The sequence below is a fragment of the Pelodiscus sinensis genome, chromosome 15 (genome assembly GCF_049634645.1).
Source record: "Pelodiscus sinensis isolate JC-2024 chromosome 15, ASM4963464v1, whole genome shotgun sequence".
In the NCBI taxonomy this organism is placed as follows: domain Eukaryota; kingdom Metazoa; phylum Chordata; order Testudines; family Trionychidae; genus Pelodiscus; species Pelodiscus sinensis.
The window spans coordinates 6844792-6866652 of record NC_134725.1 but is presented as its reverse complement, the minus strand read 5'-3'; the positions used below and the strand labels follow the sequence as shown (position 1 = coordinate 6866652).

Below are 21861 nucleotides of genomic sequence, written 5' to 3'. Positions count from 1 at the left end.
GCCATTGTATGAAAACTGCAAATGTTTACGTATTGTTGTGGGATTCTATGCAATGTCTGCATGAAGCGGAATCTGCTTTATGTATAACCTGGAGGATGTGTTTGAAGTGCCCGAGGTCTATTTTTAAATGCGGTGACCTTTCAGAGGTAAGTGGATTTTCCAAGATATCTAGGCAAAGGTGTATGCAAATGTAACTCCCCCGGTTATGCAAAAGCCCAGCCTTTTGATGTTGTAGCCTCTGGAAAAACACAGTGTCTATGAACTACCTATGCCCAGATCAAAGACCCAAGTTGTTGACAAGCGGGACTAAACTTTTCAAAGTGGGTATAAATGTGTAACCACAGGGCTTGAGGGGCTTTTAACCTGCCAGAGCCCTTTGTGACATTGGGGTGATCCGTGGGACCCTTATTTGCTTTTCTGCTTTTGCCTTTTTTCTGCAATGCTTTCACCTTAAGAATAAATGCGCCTGCTTAGAAGGTGCGGTGTGGGCCTTTACCCATGAGTATTGTATAGCCTCTGAGGAAGGCAGGCAGAGCAGGCCTGTTCACAATGTAGGAAAGGAATGGAAATACCCAAGACACGGTCTCCCTCATTCTCCTGGGCAGAGCCCGGCACCTCACTCCCTCCTGACCTGTGCACTCCCTGATTTACACCTGAAAGCCCCAGCAAGCCAGGCTGCCGAAAAAGCATTTTGTCATCTCTCCTTGGGCCACATGTATGATGTCCTGGGGGGGCCAGCCCTCTCCCTCGTCCCTGCCTGCCAGCCCCGTGCACTACCCCGAGTGTTCCTGCCTGCTGCCTGACTTGAGAGACCTGCCCTGCGTTCTTCCCTGTCTGCAGCCTGTAGCTTTGCTGGGGGTGCTCCACTGCCTGGCTATAGGGAGCAATCGTGACAGCAGGCTGGCTGTTGCATCTGCCGAGGGGAGGAGGCCCATGGCATTCCCCTCCCTACCCCCTGCAGATCCAAGTGGAGACCTTCCTGCTTGGGTCTTGTTGAGTGTGTGTGGTGCCAGGAGTGGGGAGGGGGTTGGAGGAAAAAAGGGGGAGGAGAGGAGAAGAGGGAAATGGGGGCCCCATCCCCATCCCCTCCCAAACTCCAAATCCCTCCTTGGCACCCTAGAGCCTGCACCTCAACCCTCTGCCCCAGCCCTGAGTCTCTCCCACATGGATCTCTGAGGCAAGGTGGATACGGGGCAGTTGGGGTTTCCAGGGAGAGGAGGACCCCAGAGTTCAGGGGCCCTGACTTCGGACGGGAGGAGGAGGAAAGGTCACCATGGGCGGGAAGGGGGCGATCCAGGGCTGGAGAGCTAATTCCCAGAGTGACCAACGGGCAGGGCTGTGGGAGTGAGTGGTTGTCCCTCATCCCCTGCCTCTCAGCCCGACAGCCTTAACAGGCAGGTGTTTTGGGAGGGGGGCTGGATTTGGACTGGTTCTGGGCACCACCAAAACTTATGCCAACCTGCCGCCTAGGGATGTCTAATGCAGGCCGATACAGATGGTCACACACATCTTTCTAAACAAGCCCCTTTAAGGTAAAGGCACTACAGAGAAAACAAACCAAGAACACCGGGTAACCCTCCAGCCATGTTGAAAAGCTTAGGAGAGTTCAATTCAAGCCTCAGGTAGCTTCGAGGCCTTTAAAAGGACCCAGGATTCCTGGCTGCTGCTGTGACTGTGGCAGCAGTGGCCAGATCCCTGGGCCCTTTAAATTGCCACTGGAGCCCTGCATGGTGTGCTCTGGAGAAGACTAGCCCTCGCCCCGCCCCTTCCACCAGAGGATGCAGCTGAGCCCTGCCCTTCTTTGCCTGTGGGCCCGATGAGTCTGTCATCCCCACTCGTTACAGCCAGGTTATCCTTGGTGTTATTAGTTCTTATCTGTCATTAGAGCAGGAGCCAGAAGGAAGGCTGGACCAGCTATTTCATTACACCGCTCGGGAGAGTTTTTGACTCGAATCCCACGACTTGAACTCAAGTCGGACTTAAGTCGCCGAGGTGACTCGACTTGAGACTCGACTTGGGTTCATTGTTCATGACTTGAGACTCGGCTTGAGACTTGCTAATTTTGTTAAATCGACTTAGTGAAAAAATGGTCCAAAAATGTCGATATTGATGGCTTGTACAAAAGTGACTTGACATTTTTAAAATTAAGACTTGAGACTCGACTCGAAAGTGACTTTAGGGACTCGAGACTCGACTTGAGACTTGAACTGTAGTGTCTTGAGACTCCACTTGGACTTGATGATGACGACTTGAAGACAATACTGCCGCTCGGGTCTTAGATCTTGATCTTTTGTAACAGGTCAGCGCGTATAGCTTCTGAGTTTTCTTTAATTCCCCAACTCTAGGATTTCCTGACACATTTTCAATAGAGTCCTGTGAATCCACAAGCCTCTCCTCTGCCACATTTCCCTTCCTGCCCCACATTCTCCCTGTTCCTGGAGAGATTACCTGCAATCTCAGCCCACAATAATACAGAAACTTAATACAATAATAAAAAAACGCACCCCAAATAGTCTGGTAGCACTTTATAGATTAACAACAAATATAGATGGTATCATGAGCTTTTGTGGGCACAGCCCACAACTTCAGATGCCATCTAAAGAAGTGGGCTGTTCCCATGAAAGCTCATGATGCCATCTACATGTTGTGTTAGTCTTTAAGGTGCTTCTAGACTACTTGTTGTTTTTTAAGTTTTTCCTGTAACAGACTCACTCGGCTGCCTCTCTGAAACTTTTAATGCAATAAGAACTTTCAGGTTCCATCAGGAAATTGTCATATCTGTCACAAATACATAACAGGGCCCCCAGTGTCCTAAGGACCTAAGTCTGTTATAGCCCCTCCCGGGGAGACTTGACTCTTTAGTGCCTGTTTTCAGCTCTGGAGGTCCCCAGCTCATCAGGGCATGTTGGACAAAATGGTGGCTGTCTCCTACACCAGCTCTCAGCAACAACGTTATCAGCCCCCTGCCAACTTCCGAACAACACCGTGTGTCTATGGCTGGAGTTCTTCCTGCAGTGGGGAAGATGGGCTGCAAGGGGTCAGTAGGTTTAAGTATGATTGATGGACAGCCCTTGCCGCCCACCCCAGCCTGGACACTCCCGCTCACCTCAGGGAAAAATAGCTACTGTTTTTCATTGAGTTTAATAAGAGGGGAACTGTTCTGCCCTGGTTCCCCATGTGTTTTGGCAAGATGAGCTAGTTTGCAGGGTTTTTTTTCAAATGCTCAAAGATGCAGGTAGATACAAGATGCTGAATGAAGCCACTGGCATGATTACGAGGCCCTTCCTGGGTGTTAGGAAGGCAGTTCACAATATGGTAAATGAGGCAGTGAGAGAAAGTGCTTCACCCAAGATCAGAGTAAATCATAGGTTAGCATCAGGAACTCACACCTTCTGAGTCAGAGGCTTGTATGGCAGCCTGAAGGCCCGGCTCCCAGATGTCCAGATGATGCTGTTTATACCCCGTGCACAAGCCGTGCTGTATAGTATGTAGGATGTGTCACACAAAGACCATAAACCCTACCCCAGAGAATTTATAATCCCTGGGTATGGGGCAGACTGGTGCCATGGAAGGTACCTGGCCGGTGTTGCTGGATGCCTTTTTCTGTGCAACGTCTATGATTTCTGGTAGTAACGAGAGATATCCCACAGCAATCTTCATGCCAAAGCTGGGTGTGCTCTGGGTGCAGGCTGCATTCATGACCCTACTGGCTAATAAGTGCCTTGTCATCTGTTGAGGTTCTTGGTGTCCAGCAGGGTGGAGCTGCTCTTGGAGACCCTGGAGAGATGCAGCTAGACTCAGTCCAGGTCAGTAGAACTAAGTTTCATTTAGAGGGTGAAACAAAACATCCCAAGGTTGTGAGTTCAATCCTTGAGGGGGCCATTTAGGGATCTGGGGCAAATCTGTCAGGGACAGGGCTGGCTTTAGGCTGATTCCCCTGAATCGGACCCTGTGCCCTAAAGCCGCTTGTGTGCCAGGCATGCTGCAGGAGGGGGGTCAGCCCTAGGGTTTGGCAGGAAGGTGGGTCATGACTCTGCCCTGTAGCTGGAAATTTAAAGGGGCTGTCACTCTTTTTTTGTGTGCAGGTTTTTTTTTTTTCTCAACAAAAAATCCTGGCTGCTAGAGCCCCATCGAGACTGTTCGAATTGGGCCCCACACTTCCTAAAGCCGGACTTGCTCAGGGATGGTACTTGGTCCTGCCGTGAGGGCAGGGGACTGGACTCAATGACCTCTCAACATCCCTTCCAGATCTAGGAGATAGATTATATCTCCATATATTATATGACTGCTCTCCAATTGGTCAGCCAATGGAAGTCACATGGTGCAGGGTGGGTAGAAGGTTCTCAGCTTGGAAGCCCAGGAAGACTAATAGATATCTGAATGGTAGTGTGTTTTTAAAGTGCCATGGGGGTCTCTTTGAGACTGATAAGGGAAGAAAGATAGCAGTGTTTTTCTCTGGCTGTGAAGTAATTCTCCATTAGAGCTGGAGTATTACACGGTGGCTACTTCACAGCCAACGCTGCAAATAAGTTTCCATTATAATCCTTCTTTTTATCCTGACCTACTTCTAGGTCACTAAAATCCATTAACAAAAGGAAAATCAGCCTCAGATTTGGCAGGTTAGGATTGGGACTGAGGCTAAATATAAAGAGAATTGGATACGGGTTTCCAGAATTATCACAACCCTCTGAAATGAGAGGTGTTCTCCTCCTCCCAGTCGTCTAATCTCTCTTTGCTCCTTGGAGTGGAAAGAAGAAGAGAAATAAAACTTTACTGGACTCACCTAACTGTGGTCAAGCCTAATGATTAGCTTTTTTAGGGTTTCGTTTTAAAAGTTGTTAAGGTTTTAAATACTAACGTTCGATAAGCCTATTGGCTCCAGTGCACTGAAAACTGAGTGTTGAATGACCTCTGGAGTTCTAGGCTTCCATTTAAAGCAGGGTTGAGGAAACTTTTTTGGGTTGGGGGCCACTGACCCACATAAAAATCAGTTGGGGGCCACATGCAAGTGAGAAGGGAGTGGGGGGTGGGGGGGAGCCACGCGTTCACTGAGGTGGCCTGTGCCTGAGAAGGAGAAAAGCACTCCCCATATTCTTGCACGTCAGAACCTATGGGGACCCAGGCTAGTAGATTTTGTGTGGTCCAGCCTCACAGTGGGGCAGTGGAGGGCTGGAGTGCCTGTGCAGGCTCCCCAATGCTGGGGGGGGGGGGGATGAGCCTCAGGGGCCAAATCCAGACAAGCTGGGGGCCGCATCTAGCTCCCAGACCTGAGGATCCCCACCCCTAGGGACATGCAACCCTAGCTCCAGCACTTACGGCTGAACCTTCCAAAGTCCATCTCTAATTCAGTATCTGAGACAAAGCTTCCTGCAAGGGACAGAGCAAAGCCACAGAGAAGGAAACGGAACCCAAAGCGAGGGGGTAAATTAGCCAGGGTGGGAAAAGAAACCCAGAACTGAGGAATGAAAAGAAAAATGAACAGGGAAGCAATTTTCCAACCCCATCATTGGTGTTCAAAGAGCTGCCAGCTCCTTACATCAGACTCCGGAGTCCCTGTTCTGTGTCTGACCACTCCCATTTATAAAGTTTAACAGCCACCAAGCCCTGCCAGGAAGGTCTCACTCCTGAAATCACTTTGCAAGTGGGGACAAGGCAAGAGGGCCAAAAGAGCTGTCTTGGGTGTCCTGGCAGGAGGTGGACAGCTCCCAGCTAAAATCCCAACTTTTCTGAGGGTAAGTAAGGGCATTATCATTTGGGGTTGTGCTGTGTCCAAATCTTGCTTTTTGCCTTGAAACAGCCCCTTTCTCTGGCTGTTTTCATAATGCTGCAGTGTCTTGGCTTTCTACACAACTGGGTCCTGTCCACAGATCAGGTTGTGCAGAGAGAGTGTGTCTGATTTAGCTGGATGGTATCTCTTTGCAGAGAGTGTGGTTAGAGTGCGGGACTGGGCAACCCATGTCCTCTGATCGTTTCTCAGCTTTGCTAGTGACTGGTTGGGCAACCTAAGGTAAGCTGTTCAACCACTGTGTGACTCAGTTTACCAGTCCATCTATTAGTAATAGTAATTCCTGCCCACCTCCTGCAGGAGTAGTGAGGCTTCGTTAATGAATCTGTGTAGATGAAAGGGCCGGTAGCAGTGCCAGGTTTTTGTGTCACAAGCCTGAGTCACACACTTTGACTTAGGTTCTGTCTATAAGAGGGCGGGGGGATGAGGGAGGCTGGAGAAAGCTGGGCGACATGACTGAGAGGAACCTGCCAAAATTACAGGGGAGAACTTGCTGGGCTGAGTGGTAGGGAGTATGTGGGGGGGGGGGGGGGCGGGAAAGGGGATTACCCAGCCTTCTGAAGAAGAAAAGGATTTGTCCTCTGTCATGGCCCCATCACTAGCATGGAGCCCCCTTTAGGCCACTGGAAACTAACTGGACTAACTCCCAGGTGGCTGATACCTGATCAATAGCTAATTATCTGGGGCTAGGGGTTGGGGGAGGATTCTGTACTGTAGAGCCAGGGGGACTGGGCATCTTGGAGTTATTGGGTGGCCCTCCCTGCCTTCCTACCCTTCTTTTTCCCATGCTTTACACTCCCAGGTGTCCCCCCCCCCTCCCCCCACCTCTGCTTATTCTCAACCCCAGTCAAAGGGATCAGCTGCCGGAGGCTGGGACACCAAGCACTGAGCAGGAATGGGAACTAATCAAGCAGGGAAGAGGGGCCATCAGGCTGAAGAAGGGGATCTCTCATTAGGGTGGATTTGATTTAAACCAAATTGATTTAAATCATTATTTAAATTAGTAGTCAAGAAGACTTGAATTAATCGTTGGTTTTTACACAAAAGTCTGTTCTTGTTGGTTGTTATAACCTTAGTGCGTATTCTTCACAACTCAGAGACAGATGTAGGTTTCATTTTTAGAAAGTGCACACTACACATTTTTAAACAGTGATTTATTTTGAAAACTTTTCAGATTAGTTTTACAGCTATATCAGAAGATGAATGATTGGTTATTTCATTTACCAACGATAAATGAAACAGATATTTATGAAGTCATTGGGAGGTGAACGATCTCCAATTTAATAGGTTAATCTTTAATATTTGGAGGATTTTCTTGCCATGCTGTAGTAGAAGGAGAACACCATGAGACAGATGTTTAAATTGTTTTATTTAACTAAAACAACAGTATGTGTTCTGGGTTTTTTTTAACAGCAAACATATAATGTTTTAACAAAACAGGCATGTTAATTTTTTAATTTAAACATTCAAGTTTTTTAAAATCAGAGTTTTGATAAAATTGTTTTTAACCACAATAGTTAAATGAAATGTTTTTTAGATAAAATTTAAATCAACTATGTCAGCCATATCAAAATGAGAAACTTAAAGTATTTGTTTCTTCAGGTATCTCAGTTGTCTTCACCTTCATTTTCCTGTTTGTTCATAATCTGGAAAAGAAAAACAAGCTTTCCTGTTTTTTCTGATCCCAAATGATTTCTCTAGTACAAGGGAAGAAAATGTTCTTTCTACACTGGCAGAAGAAGCTACTGCTGTTAAAAGTGAGATTATCATTATAACATTCTCTCAATCCAAGTACTTAAATGACTTCCACCAATTCGGTGGCATGGCTTTCTTTAAAACATCATTGGCAAACATATATTTCCTGAATGGTTCACTTTTAGCTCTGAAGTTTATTATAGCTGGCATTATGGAGGGATGATTGCTGGATGCCTGTGTTATAGCCAACTCCTCTTCTTCAGTTTGGAAAAAAGAAGGCTGAGAGGAGACGTAATAGCGTATCTAAAAGGGTGTAATGGGAAGAGGAGGGAATTGTTCTTCTTGGCCTCTGAGGATAGGACAAGGAGTAATGGGCTTAAACTGCAGCAAGGGAGGTTTAGGTCGGACATTAGGAAAAACTTCCTACCTGTCAGGGTGGTGAAGCACTGGAATAAATTGCATAAGGAGGTTGTGGAATCTCCATCTCTGGAGATATTTAAGAGCAGGTTAGATAGACATCTATCAGAGATGATATAGACCTTGTTTGGTCCTGCCGTGTGGGCAGGGGACTGGTCTTGATGACCTCTCGAGGTCCCTTCCAGTCCTAGTATTCTGTGATTCTTCAGCATTTAAAATTTGACTCTGGTACTGAGTACTGAGAATGTTTGCAAGAAAATGAGCTAGAAATAGTGCTTTTCCCAGTCATTTTTAAATGCTTTTTTAAATTTAACTCAGTCCTTGCATATTTCTCTTTTTAAGATCTCACTCAGTTCTTTCCAAACAGCATCAGCAATAAAACAGCTATTTCTCAGCATTTTGTTCAAGGCTACAGAAATAGGCTCAGCATGTGTTCAGCATTTCTCTTAAGCTCAGTGTTGAGAACATTGATGGTGACAGTGACATCAATTTTTTTTTAACAATTTTGTTCACAAATTGTCATCAAATTAGGCCACTTCTTGATAGCAATGCTCAATAGGGATGTTGGCGTTTACTTGAGTAACTGGGTAACCAATAAGCTGATACTTATTGGTTAATGTTATTGGTTTTGGTTAAACTGTGAAGCCACTTCCTCCGGATCAGAGTCAGTAGCCTCTGCTAGCCCAGTTCCCGGGAAGACGGCTCCACTGTGGCAGAGAAGCAACCCCACTCCCAGAGATGTTTTGCTGGGAGCTCTGCAGAACAAAGCTTATTTAGGCTTTATGCTGCAGAGCTCACAGTAAGTGTAACCATATAACTGCTAAGATTTTCAGCAGTTACACAGTTACCATTTTAACTGACTTTTTACATCCCTAGTACTCAAAATAGTCCCCTGCTGAGTTCCATTGCGTGTCCTGTGGGAACATTAGCTTGAACTCCTCCCACTTTTTTCAGAGCTGTTGCTGCTGCGAAGTGGTGATTATGGAAGTATTTTGCAATTTCGACATTAGCCTTTATTTCTGGAACACTGAAGTCTTTGGCCAGGAGGTGCAGTACATAAGCACTGCAAATGTAAGTTATTTGCTTGGGACTCTCTTCACTCTCTCCTTCATTTCATCTCATCTTGGATACATTTGCAGCATTGTCTGTGACCAAGCTGCGTAGTAGACATTTGGTTTTTTTTTCACAGTTTGGTATGGCTTTTGCAGCTATTTCTTGTGCACCTTCTGCTATGTGTGCATTTCCTGATCTAGCAATGGTTTCTGTAAGGAAGACATTCCCTCCTTCTGTTGTTACACAAGCATATACAACAGGATCTTTGTGGACATTGCTCCACTCATCAAGACTCAGGTTAACAATTTTGCCCTCTAGACTTTTTACACATGGCTCAGTTTCTCTTTCATATGCTTTCTCCAGCAATTGGCCTGCAATATCTGCTCTGTTAGGTGAACTGTATCCTGGTCTTAATGACAGAACCATGTTAATTAATTGTGGGTTCTCAATCATACGGAAAGAAGAGTTTGTTGCATAAACACACTGGGCAATTTTTTCATCGACTATCGCTTTTTGTAATCTGCTGGTTCTTATCACAAACTTATCCAGGGCTGTCAAGTATCAGAGGGGTAGCCGTGTTAGTCTGAATCTGCAAAAGCGACGAGGAGTCCTGTGGCACCTTATAGACTAACTGAAGTGTAGGAGCATAAGCTTTCGTGGGCAAAGACCCACTTCGTCAGATGCATGGGTCTGACGAAGTGGGTCTTTGCCCACGAAAGCTTATGCTCCTACACTTCAGTTAGTCTATAAGGTGCCACAGGACTCCTCATCGCTTATCCAGGGCTGTTTCTGGATAAGAACTTCAAAACTAAGCATGTCTGATGTTACCTTCTAGACTTAGCACTGAGTCCCATTGGGGAGATAGAAATATATTAACCTACATAATTTATACAGAAGCCTCTAGAACCCCATAAGACTGGGTCCCTAATCCATGAACTATTGGAACTCATTTGCAAAATGTTCTTAAAAGTTACATGAATATATTGCCTCCTGCTATAGAATTAGAAATTATAATTTCTATTTCATGATGAGATATCTTTGAACTACAATGTATCTTAATTAAAACTATCTTAAGATAGGTTATTTTCCTCAAAAAGCATTTTATCAGATAATTCTTATTAACATTTTTAAAAATCCAATTTTTTTATTTTAAAAAAATCATTGATTTTTATCCACTCTCCTCTAGTGTTTGTCGGGAGGAGAGAAGAGGCCTGGGGTGATGTAAGAAGCCATATTCTGTTTCGATGAGGTGGGGAGGGGAAGGGAGAACAGAGCAAGGCTCCTATATGAGGCAGTGGGGAAAAGATCAGGGAGAGAGTTGCTTACCCATTGAGAGAGGGAGGGAATGTACCCAAGCGGGGAGGTCAGGGAGAGGGTGTGTGTGTGTGTGTGTGTGTGTGTGTGTGTGTGTATAATGACCGAAGCAAAGGGCACTGCCAGAGACAGTAGCATTAATCTGACTAGGGGAGTGAGGCTGAAGAGAGCTGTCCAGAGGCACTGAGCTGGCCAAACCTGATTCTTGGATCAGTCATCAAAACTTTGCGGATCTCTTAAGGGCAGCTGCAGACATGCATGGCTGAGCAAGAACTGGCTGGGACAGGCGTGCAGAAGGGCACTTGGCTGACAGGCATCCAGGAAGCAATTTATCTTCCATGAGAACAAGGAGGGCCCAGGGATCTCGCTGATCCATTCACAACCCTCTCCTCCCGCACATGCCCTCAGGAAGGTGTCTTGTGGGAGAATTAGCTTGGGCTGCTCCCCTCAGCCCCATCTCACTCCACAGGTATCTCGGCCACATGCTGCTCATCCTGCCGGCTGGGTCGACAATCCCTTTGACCATTCTGCTGGAACAGCTGGTCACAAATCCCCTTATTACAACCCACCCTCGCCACTTGTATCTGTGTCGTTCAATTGCATGTGTGGAACGTGAGTTCTCTCTCGGGCAGGGACCGCCGGTGCACAGCTGTCCATCTAGTGCACGTGCGAAATAGCTGCCACATGGACACTGTCAAACTTGCTAGGAGCGGACAGATAAAACAAACCAGAGCTATTCCTAAAAATCTTCCTAGTAACTGTGAAAGCAGCACGCCTTTAATCACACACTCTATCCCAGGGGCGAGGAACCTTTTTTGGGTTGGGAGCTGCTGACCCAGAGAAAAATAATTGGGGAGCCGCACACAGGTGAGAAGAAAGAAAATACCCTCGCGGACGTGACCCTCGACTGACACACAGAAAGACTCTCCCCACATTGCTCTACCCCACCAGAACCAAAGGGGGGACCCAGCTCAGTTGGTTTTGTCTGCTCTGGCCCCACGGTGGGGCTGCTGGAGTGTCAGCGCAGGTTCCCCAGTGCTGGAAGAGGCCCTGAATCTTGGGGGCTGGATCCAGGCAAGTCAGGGGCCACATCTGGCCCTGGGGCCTGAGGTTTCCCACACCTGCTCTACACTCTCTCTAACAAGTGCCATTAATTGAATGCAAGACCCTAGAATACAAGTCCCAACACTAGAACAGACACAGATGCCAGGGAAGGAGCGTACCTATGACTAGGCCTTTTGACTGAGTGACTGGCTGGCAACCTGCTTAGTATGGGCTGGAGGGCCCGGAGCAAGGTCTTTTTCTCCATTAGGGTCACTGCAGGCAATGTGACACCAACTCCGCCCATATTCCCGTTTTCCTCTTTAAGTGAAGTCCCTTGTTTGGGAAAGTACCTTACGCACCTGCCGAGGTCCCACTGCCTTCAGTGAATGGGGATGGGGGAGGGAGGGCAGATTTAAGCAGGCAGGCAAGTCCCAGATCCTCAAAGTCATTTGGGTTCCCACTGTCTAGGGAAACCAGTGGCAGTTAGGAGGAGCCTAAAAACCTTTGAGGGCCAGGGCCACTTTCCTGACTCAAGGTCTGAGCACTTTTCCATTGGGGTCTGTGGAACAAATTGACTGCTGCTGCGGCACGTTTTTAAAAAAACAAACCACTAATCTCAAGAGAGCAAAATACTGTAAAAAAGCAAATCCCGAAAGGAACAAAATTATGCCTTCTACTTTCCCTGCAGCTTGCAGGGCCAGCAGGAAATGTCTGCATAGGAAAAGCCGTCCAATCTGCCTTAGCAGCAGGACTCAGTGAACCAGCAGCAATTAGCTTAATGGCTGGGCATCATATCTTGCTTTGTCTTCCCCCTTCTCTATGCTTGTCTTCTTTCTCTCCTTCTATCCCCCTCTTGCATTCTCTGTCTTGCTTTGTTTCTACTTTTCTGGCAAGTGTTTGTTTATTCTGTCTCCTGCAGGTATTTATTCTTTCATGTCTGGCCGGCTGTCTTTCTTCAAAAATGCCTCTCCCTCACCCTGCCTTCTTAAAGAACTGGGAGAGTGAAATGATTTCTGTGGGGCCCCACCTGTGGCGCAGGCTACACCTGTCTGTGGTTAGCAGAGGCAGACCCACTGTTATGGAGAAAGGAGAGTCTAAGAGGTGACCTGACAAGAGGGTTCAAAATGATGAAGGGGTAAATAAAACAGCTAACCTGCAACCTTGCAGAAACTACAGAGCAGGCACTAAAAGCAGGAGTAAAGAATGAATGAAGAAGAGTAATCTAACCCATCAAAGAAATTGATGGAACCCAGAGGCTACGTCTAGATTGGCATGATTTTCCGGAAATGCTTTTAACGGAAAAGTTTTCCAAAAGCACTTTTTGCGGAAAAGCACCCATGCCAATCTAGACGCGCTTTTGCGCAAAAAAGCCCCGATGATTTGCGCAAGAGGGCTTTTGCCCGAACGGGAGCAGCATAGTATTTCCGCAAGAACACTGACAATCTTACATGAGATCCTCAGTGTTCTTGCGGAAATTCAAGCGGCCAGTGTAGACAGCTGGCAAGTTTTTCCGGAAAAGCCGATGATTTTGTGGAAAAACTTGCCAGTCTAGACACAGCCAGAGAGTAGGTGCTCAAGGGATATAGCATTTGCTTCTAGAAAGGAGGAGCTGGAACAGGTTCGGGGATGGGGTGAAACCTAATCAGCGATGGGCCACGGAACACTGTGAGTTAGCCCCCGTGGCTGGCAGGGAAAGGGTTAAAATCTCTCTTTAGCACATACTCACCTGCCTTTCTTTATTGCAGGGAGCCTGGGTGCTGGGGTCTCCTGGAGTTAATTGCTTCATTAGAGAGTAAATCTAGGGATTACAAATAAAAGCACATGGTGGGAGCTAGTCTCTATTGCTGGCTGGATTACTCCTGGAATGAGAGTGTGAACTGGCTCTGAGATGCCCTTTAAACTATGGCTTTAGGACCAGTGGGTTGTGCCTGGGCTGGCTTTGGTCTCTGTTTGCTTTGCCCTTTCCCAAGCCAGGTAACCTTTTTATCTTTTTCGCATGTCTTCTCTTCACAGGTTCCAGGCAGTTGACTACTTGCTTTCTAGAATTCTGTCAGCAAAGCTGCCTGCTTCTGTGCTCTGAGGCTCAAAGGCTGGCCCAGGTTAGCAAATGCTGCCTTTTTATGACCCTCATATAGGGAAAAGAACAGCTGCCAGTTTTTTAATGAGGGAAGTGAGACAAGCTGTGGTAGTCCCATTGCACCCTGGAGACTAACAAATATATAGGACCATGAGCTTTGGTGGGTAAAACCCACTTCACCATATGAGTTGGAGTGGAAATAACAAAATCCAGTTATATACCTTGGTTCATCAGTGATTTAGATAATTGCATAGAGGGTACACTTTGCAGATGATACTGAGCTGGGAGGGGTTGCAAGTGCATTGGAGGATAGGGTCAAAATTCAAACTGATCTGGAGAAATGGTCTGAAGTAAATAGGATGAAGTTTTTAATAAGGACAAATGCAAAGTGCTCCACTTAGGAAAGAACAATCAGTTCCACACATACAGAATGGGAAACAAAAGATGGGACTATGTAGCACTTTAAAGACTAACAAGGTGGTTTATTAGGTGATGAGCTTTCGTGGGCCAGTCCCACTTCCTCAGATCAAATTGTGGAAGAAAATTGGCACGACCATATATACCAAAGGGATACAAGCAAAAAAAAGTGAACACATAAAACTGACTGTTCGGACTTTAGAACAGAAGAAGGAGTGTGTGGGGGGGGGGGGGGGGGGGAGGCTAGTGTCTGAGGTCCCCCCCCCCCCACACACACACCCTCTGTTCTAAAATCTGATTTGTCAGTTTTATGTGTTCACTTTTTTTTGCTTGTATCCCTTTGGTATATATGATCATGCCAATTTTCTTCCACAACTTGATCTGAGGAAGTGGGTCTGGCCCACGAAAGCTCATCACCTAATAAACCATCTTGTTAGTCTTTAAAGTGCTGTATCGTCCTGTCTTTTGTTTCAGCAAGACCAGACTAACACGGCTGCATCTCTGTTACAGAATGGGAAGTGACTATCCAGGAAGGAAAACTGCAGAAAGGAATATACGGGTCTTGATGGGCCATAAGCTAAATGAGTCAACAATGTGACACTGTTGCCAAAAAGAAAGGCAAGCAAACTTGATTCTGAAACTGCAGCAAGGAAAGCTTAGGTTGGATATTAGGAAGGTTTTCCTAACAGTCAGGATGGTTAAATACTGGAATAAATTGCCCAGGGAGGCTGTGGAATCTCTCTCAGGAGAGATGTTTGTCCAACCTGCTCTTAAATATATCAGGGATGTTCTAGATGTGGCTTGGTCCTGCCTTGAGGGCAGGGGACTGGACTCGATCTCTCGAGGTCCCTTCCAGTCCTAGTGTTCTATGTTATCTATACACTTTGGATTCTGTTATTTCCACTCCAGCTCATGCTATAATATATTTGTTAGTCTCTAAGGTGCCACAGAACTACTTGTTGTTTTTAAAGTTATGAACCAACACAGCTACTCCTCTGAGACTCCGACTAGTATCAAGAGGAGTAACCATGTTTGGGCATAAGCTTTCATCGCCAAAGACCCACTTCATCAGATGCATTGGAGTGGCAATTACAGAGGCAGGCGTCCGTATGCAAGCACATGAAAAGAAGGGAGTTACTTTATCAAGTGGAGGACCGGCACTAGCTAGGCCAATTTAATCAGGGTGGGTATGGCCCATGCTCAGGATGCTGATGAGGGCTGAATACCAAAAGAGGGGGACATAGTTGCTGTTGTAGTGAGCCACTCATTCCAATCTGGGTTTGAAGAAGCAGTGAGGCTGAGGGGTCAAATAATTGCCAGGAGGCGAGTGTTTAATGCAGTTCATTAGGGGACTAAACACTGGCTTTCTGCTTCCTTCCACCTCCCACACAGTCTATGCACCTGATTCTGGTACTGCTTGCATGGGTGACATACTGGTTGGAATGGACTTGCACTTGCATGATACTGGTGTATGGGAAAGGAGGAGGCTCTAATAATCTGTAGCACGGGGTGGGGATCCTTTTTCGGGTCAAGGGGCTGCCTAAGCCATAGGAAAATTGGCCAGGGCCACACACAAGTGAGAAGCAAAAAACCCCACCAAAAAACAAACAATTATTCTTGCTGACGTGGCTCCCAGCGGAGAAGCAGAAAGGCTCCCCGTATTCTTCTCACACACCAGAGCCTAGTGGGTCCCCCGCTGGTAGATTCCATGTCTCCCACCCTGTGGGAAGGTGGCAGGGGGCTGGTGTGCCAGCTCTGGCTCTCCAATGCTGGGACAGGGGAGGGGAGACCTGAGCCTTGGGGGGGCCAGATCCAAGCAGATCTCTCCCACCCCTGCTCTAGCAGCTCCTACTGGCTACGTCTAGACTGGCATAATTTTCTGCAAATGCTTTTAACGGAAAAGTTTTCCGTTAAAAGCATTCGCGGAAAAGAGCATCTAGATTTTGCGGAAAAGCATCCATGCCAAGCACTTTTTGCAGAAAAGCGTCCGTGGCCAATCTAGACGCGGTTTTGTGCAAGAGAGCCCTGATCGCCATTTTTGCCATCGGGGCTTTTTTGCGCAAAACAATACCATGTTGTCTACACGGGCCCTCTTGTGCAAAAGCATTTGCACAAGAGGGCTTTTGCCCGAACGGGAGCAGCATAGCATTTCCGCAAGAAGCACTGATTTCAGACAGTAGGAAGTCAGTGTCTTGTGGAAATCCAAGCGGCCAGTGTAGACAGCTGGCAAGTTTTTCCACAAAAGCAGATGATTTTGCGGAAAAACTGGCCAGTCTAGACGCGGCCACCGTGTTCTGCCTCATTTCATAAAAGAGAACTTCAACACCCATGTCCTTAGTCTAGGGGGAGACGGCCAGGCAGCAACATGCCCCCAGTTGGAATGAGCTGATCTTTACCTCATAATCTTTGAGGCGCACTTTTCATGTAGCATCTTCTGGGGTGGCTTCTAGGAGGCTGATGAATGAGGCCTGGGGGCTTTGGGAGGGAGGCTGGGTAAGTCTTCTATGTGCTACATAACATGGAAAGACTTGGGCCACAAAGAGCCATTTGTCTGACCTCACTCCGAAAAGAGTTGCTGATAAGACTGCATGTGTTGTGATAAGATTAAGCTTCAACCTGCCTCCCCCTCCCCTCTCCCCCCCCCCCTACCTCCAGCTCCTGGGGGTGGGCTGGCTCTGCACTCCTGGGAGGGATGAGGCTGGGGGTAGCCTGATCTCCATGCCACACAGAGCATGGCTTCTCCCCTCCAGCTCTCTTAGCAGCACACAGTGGCAGGGAGCCCCAGACCCCTTTAAATTGCTGGGCCCTGTGGCAACTAGCCCATTGCCTTTTCCCCACCATCTGACCCCTCTGCAAAGTGGAGCCTCTCCAAATAACCTCATTCTTGACCCTTGAGGAAGGAAGCATCCATAAGCGCCAACGGAACACGTTTTAAATGGCTGGCTTGTAGCCCCCAATCAGGGCCAGCTTTAGGAAGTGTGGGGGCCCAATTCGAGCCATTTTGATGGGGCCTCGGCAACCAGGATTTCTTTGACACCCCCCCCCCAAAAACCCACAAATTTTGGTTGAGCAAAAAAAAGTCACAGTTCCCTTAAATCCCCAGCTACAGGGCAGAGTCACACTCCTGTGGTGCAGGTAAACCGCCACACTCCTCCTCCGGAGCCGACGCCCCCTCCCGCAGTGTGCCCGGCACACCAGCACACTTCCGGCTTTAGGGCACGGGGCCCTCTGGCTTTAGGGTGTGGGGCCCTCTTAGGCACAGGGCCCGATTCGGGAGAATCTGGCGAATCGGCCTAAAGCCAGCCCTGCCCCCCATATTAACCCTGCAATGCTCTCCAGTTGACCATATTGCATGGGCTCACATCGCACAGGCCAGAGAAGGATGGTGCCTTGCTTGTGTCTGCGTCTCATTTATCTGATGGTGCTTCTCAGACATTTTGTCAAGGCCTGACCCAGCGTTTTAGCATCGTAGATATGTTCTTGCTCGTTCTTTTAAGATCTCTCATCTTTGTTCAGGTCAAAAGTCTCTTATCTTGAATAGGAGCAGATTACAATGATGGGAGAGCGCTGCTATCAGAGGGGAAAGGTGCCTGATGAAAGAACAAGGTGTTGTTTATTAAGCACAAATATCTGACAACTGACCCTTAGAGCAGAAGATGGTAATGACTCAGCAGCTGGAGAGCACAGGGTTGTATATGACTGCCCTGTTTGCATCTTTCTTTCATTGCTGAGACCAGAAGTTCTGTTTACGTGCCGATTCTCGTCAGGGATCTCAGAAGGTGCCTCTGGGAGAGTCTGTGATGAAATTTATCACTTAGGATTGATTATGGGTTAGTGAAATAGTAATAGACATGTAGCCATGTTAGTCCTGTTTTTTGCTTCAGCTACACCAAACTATGTAGCACTTTAAAGACTAACAAGATGGTTTATTAGGTGATGAGCTTTCATGGGCCAGACCCACTTCCTCAGATCAAATAGTGGAAGAAAATAGTCACAACCATATATACCAAAGGATACGATTAAAAAAAAGAACACATATGAAAAGGACAAATCAAATTTCAGAACAGAAGGGGAATGGGGGGGAGGTGAATGTCTGTGAGCTAATGATATTAGAGGTGATAATTGGGGAAGCTATCTTTGTAATGGGTAAGATAATTAGAGTCTTTATTCAAACTTAGATGTAAAGTGTCGAATTTTCAGAGTGAATATGTGGACAAAGCTGGCAACGGGGTTTGTTGCAAGCCAGATGAATACCTAGAAACCATCTATTTCAAGACAGACCCAAGAAAACCAACAATAGAACACCACTTGTCATCACCTACAGCCCCCAACTTAAACCTGTCCAACACATTATCAATAGACTACAGCCTATACTGGAACAGGATACTAAACTCCAAGAGGCTCTGGGAGACAGACCCATAGTCTCCCATAGACAACCACCTAACCTCAAGATGATTCTTACCAACAACCACAGGACATACCACACTAATACCAATCCTGGTACTTTCCCTTGCAACAAACCCCGTTGCCAGCTTTGTCCACATATTCACTCTGCTGATACCACTATTGGACCTAACCAAGTGAGTTATAAGATCAAGAACACACATTCCTGCGCATCCAGAAATATAATTTATGCTATGATGTGCCGAAAGTGTCCGTCTGCTATGTACATTGGACAAGCGTCTCAGACACTTCGCCAAAGGATCAATGCCCACAAAACAGACATTAGACAGGATCACAAAGAAAAAACAGTTTCTTGCCATTTCAACCAGAAAGGACATTGTCTCAACGACTTGATTACCTGCATCCTGCTTCAAAGGCCTTTTAAGACTTCACTTGAAAGAGAATCCTCTGAACTGTCATTCATGCTTACATTTGACACCTTACATCTAAGTTTGAATAAAGACTCTAATTATCTTACCCATTACAAAGATAGCTTCCCCAATTATCACCTCTAATATTATTAGCTCACAGACATTTACCTCCCCCCCCCCCCCATCTCCCTTCTGTTCTGAAATTTTATTTGTCCTTTTCATGTGTTCATTTTTTTTTAAATTGTATCCTTTGGTATATATGGTTGTGGCAATTTTCTTCCACTACTGAGGAAGTGGGTCTGGCCCATGAAAGCTCATCACCTAATAAACCATCTTGTTAGTCTTTAAAGTGCTACATAATCCTGTTTTTTGGGTTAGTGAAAGGCAGCTATAAAAAAAATCTGCAGGGGTGCAAACTTTGCAAGTGAAAAGAGGAAACAATATTAACACATCACTCCAGAAATAATCTCCAAGGTGCTTGAGGTATTTTCAATGTTCTCCAATTGTCTCCTAAGGAAAATAGAGAAAGAGCATCCCTAATGTAACTGAGAAATATATTCCTTTGGGAGAAATGGAAATTAGAGGGGAAAAACTTGGGCAAGCTGTTTCACCAGAATCCTGTTTCATCTAGGAGAGAGATTGCAAAGCTGGATGCTGATTACTTTCATATTAATGTTCAGGTGAAGGAAAGAGGAAGCATAAAATATAATAAGGCGTTTTCTTTTCTAGTTAAGTGAAACATGACCTATTCAATGTGACAAGGGAAACAATGTTTGACATTTGGATTTTCAAGTTAGCTAATGTCTTTTATTCTGTGCCAGTCAAGCCTATTTCTTTATCCACATGAAAATGTTTAGTTAACTGAAGGCTGCTATGTGAGGCTCAAAATGACCACTATATATGTTGCTGAAAAACCTCAGAACTAGAAATTTCGGTTCAAGTTTGGGTTGAAGATGAGTTACATAACTTTAACAAACAGCCCAGTAAACAGAGCAATTATCACTGATCAGAATCCAAAGTACTTTATTCTGCCTCTGTAACAAGTAACACGCAATAATCACAGACTAAATCAGCCTGTTGTAGAAACACCACAACTGTTCCATATCTAGGGCTGTGTCTAGACTGCAGGGTTTTTTCGAAAAAAAGTAGCCTTTAAAAAAAAAAAAAAAAAAAAAAAAAAGTTTCACCTGTGTCTAGACTACAGCCACGTTCTTTTTTGAAAAAGCAGCTTGTTTTTTCGAAAGTACTGATTGTAGTAGTCTAGATGCTCTTTTTCGAAAGAAGCTTTTTTAAAAGAAGAAGCTTTCGAAAGAGGCTTGCAGTCTAGACATAGCCTAGGTGAAAACTTTTAGACCTTCATCTGAAGAAGTGGGCTGTGGCCACGAAAGCTCATGATACCATCTACATTTTTTTTTTGTTGGTTTCTAATGTTCCTCAAGACTATTCATTATTTTTAAAGCTTTTTCTAGACTTTAAAATTGATGGAGATGTGTTATTTAAAAAGCCAGATTTCATAATCATTCATAACTCTCAAATACCATGCTCTTATAACATCTTTGGACAGTAGAACTAGGTTCTAAACAGAAAACCTTCCCCTGAGCAAAATAATTCCATGATCCTTCAAATAGATATGTTGGTGAATAAATGTTTTTAAATGCTTCAGGAGCAGGAAGCCTGCTAAACAACCAGTAGTCCCTGTGGACAATTGAGACACCAAAGGAGAACTCAAAGATAAGGTCATTGCAGAGGGACTAAATGAATTCTTTGCTTGGGTCTTCCCAGCTGATGATATTAGGGAGATTCCCAAACTTGAGCCATTCATTTTAGGTGACCAATCTGAGGAATTGTCCCAGATTGATTGATTGTCATTAGAGGAGTTTTTGGAATACACTGATAAACTTAACAGTAAATATGGTTTATGTAAAGGGAAATCATGCTTTATTAATCTGCTAGAGTTCTTTGAGGGGGTCAACAAACACATGGACAAAGAGGATCCGGTAAATACACTCTACTTAGATTTCCAAAAAGCCTTTGACAAGGTCACTCACCGAAGGCTCTTAAGTAAAATAAGTTGTCATGGGATAAGAGGGAAGGTCCTTTCATGGATTGAGAACTGGTTAAAAGACAGGAAACAAAGGGTAGGAACAAATTATAAGTCTTAAGAATGGAGAAAGGAAACAAAGGGTAGGAACAAATTATAAGTCTTAAGAATGGAGAAAGGTTATCTAGTGGGGTCCTCCAAGGGTCCATACTGGGACCAATCCTATTCAAATTAATTATAAATGCTCTAAAGAAAGGGGTAAACAATGAGGTGGCAAAATTTGCAGATGATACCAAACTGCTCAGGATATTTAAGACCTAAGCAGACCATGAAAAGCTTCAAAAAGATCACAGAAAACTAAGTGCCTGGGCAACAAAATGGCAAATGAAATTTCATGTTGATAAATCTAAAGTAATGCACATTGGAAAACATAATCCCAACTATACCTACAATATGATGGGGATTAATTTAGCTATAACTAGTCAAAAGTGAGATGTTGGAGTCATTGTGGATAGTTATCTGAAAACATCCACTCAATTGCAGCAGTAGTCAAAACAGCAAACAGCATGTTAGGAATCCTTGAAAAAGCAATAGTGAATAAAACAGAGAATATCTTATTGCCCCTATATAAAACTATAGTATGCCCACATCTTGACTACTACATACAGATGTGGTCGCTTATCTCAAAAAAGGTATATTGGCATAGGAAAAGGTTCAGAACAGGGCAACAAAAATGATTTGGAGTTTGGAACGGGTCCTATATGAGATTAAAGACTGGGACTCCTCAGTTTAGAAAAGAGGTGACTAGGGGAGGGGGTGGAATAGGATAGAGGTTTATAAAACCATGATCGGTATGGAGAAAGTGAATAAGGAAAAGTTAGTTCTTGTTCCCATAACATAAGAACTAGGGGTCACCAAATGGAATTAATAGGCAGCAGGTTTACAACAAACAAAAGGTAAGTTTTTCTTCACACAGTGCACTGTCGGCCTGTGGAACTCCTTGCCAGAAGAGGTTGTGAAGACCAGGACTTTAACAGGATTCAAGAAAGAACTAGTTAAATTCATGTAGGCGAGGTCCATCAATGGCTATTGGCTAGGATGGGTAGGAACGGTGTTTCTAGCCTCTCTCCGAGGCTGGGAATGGGTGACAGGAAAGGGATTACTTGAAGATTCTCTGTTCTGATCTCACCCTCTGGGGCATCTG

General features: G+C 45.6%; 1 protein-coding gene across 4 annotated transcripts in view; it reads left to right on the top strand.

The window, feature by feature from the left end:
- Positions 1–21861, top strand: part of GGT1 (gamma-glutamyltransferase 1) — a 91255-nt gene that overhangs the window by 17902 nt on the left and 51492 nt on the right. The window contains exon 1 of one of the 4 annotated variants that reach the window (XM_075897976.1): positions 5396–5732. The exons of 1 other annotated variant lie outside the window; for it this stretch is intronic. The gene's annotated coding sequence lies outside the window, so the exon portion shown is untranslated. Of the gene's footprint in view, positions 1–5395; positions 5733–13151; positions 13283–21861 lie in introns of those variants that run through there. 2 more of the 4 variants (XM_075897980.1, XM_075897977.1) reach the window with 2 other exon arrangements.